This window comes from Halyomorpha halys, unplaced genomic scaffold (genome assembly GCF_000696795.3).
Source record: "Halyomorpha halys isolate HHAL.00 unplaced genomic scaffold, Hhal_1.1 Scaffold181.1, whole genome shotgun sequence".
Classification (NCBI taxonomy): Eukaryota; Metazoa; Arthropoda; class Insecta; order Hemiptera; family Pentatomidae; genus Halyomorpha; species Halyomorpha halys.
This window is the reverse complement of record NW_027114494.1, coordinates 97,491-98,371: the sequence shown is the minus strand read 5'-3', so window position 1 is coordinate 98,371 and position 881 is coordinate 97,491.

The window sequence follows — 881 nt, the reverse complement described above, 5'->3', positions numbered from 1 at the left end:
ATGTACTTATTTCTTGAAATAATTAATTAATTAAATATAATATATTAAGATTAGTAATAACCTCAAAATTACTAAAAGGGATAACAATAATTTCTGATACACTTAAGAAAATAAATATAAAAACTAAAAGGAAAAATAGAAAAAAAAAGTGATAATAAATTTTCAAAAGCACTACAACTATCTTGAATGAACAACTATCTTCCTAAAACATAAAAATAAAACTTTTTATTACAAAAAGTCAAAATTATTTGTAATTAAAAAAAAAAGTATATAAATCAACAACAAACTAAATACAAGGTTTGGGTAACTGACCGTCACTTACAAGTTTGTAGCCTGAGATGTTCGTCGCCCCAACCATAAACAGTTGTGGATTTTACTTTCACTTATATACATGGAATGTAGAGTAAGGAATGGTATTACGTAAAAAAATGAGAACTAACACCAATCACAAAAACCTAATATTAACAAAAAATAAAACGAAAGATTTAATTAAATATTTAGCACTTGAAAGTATGATGCCTGAGACGCCCCCCCACTCCAGCCCTAACACGCCTTTGGAGCCCTTTAAGTCCGGCTTGGTCTGACGTCTTCCTTCCTCTAAGTTCAAGTGTAACATTTAACGATCCGAATTTCAATTTTTTCACTTCAATTGTAAGAAAACTGAACGTGAATTAATTAATAAAAATCATATTTGATTAATTAAAAATAATTATGTTAATTTAAATATTTACTTATTCAATAATTTCAGCCTGTTCATCCAACATTATTTCGTTAACTAGATGAACTATATCATAGTATAGGGTGTTTTTTTAAGCCCGATAGAACTTGAAATTGTAAAAAATAACACAAAAAATTAAATTGTAATCAAAATTTTTTTATTC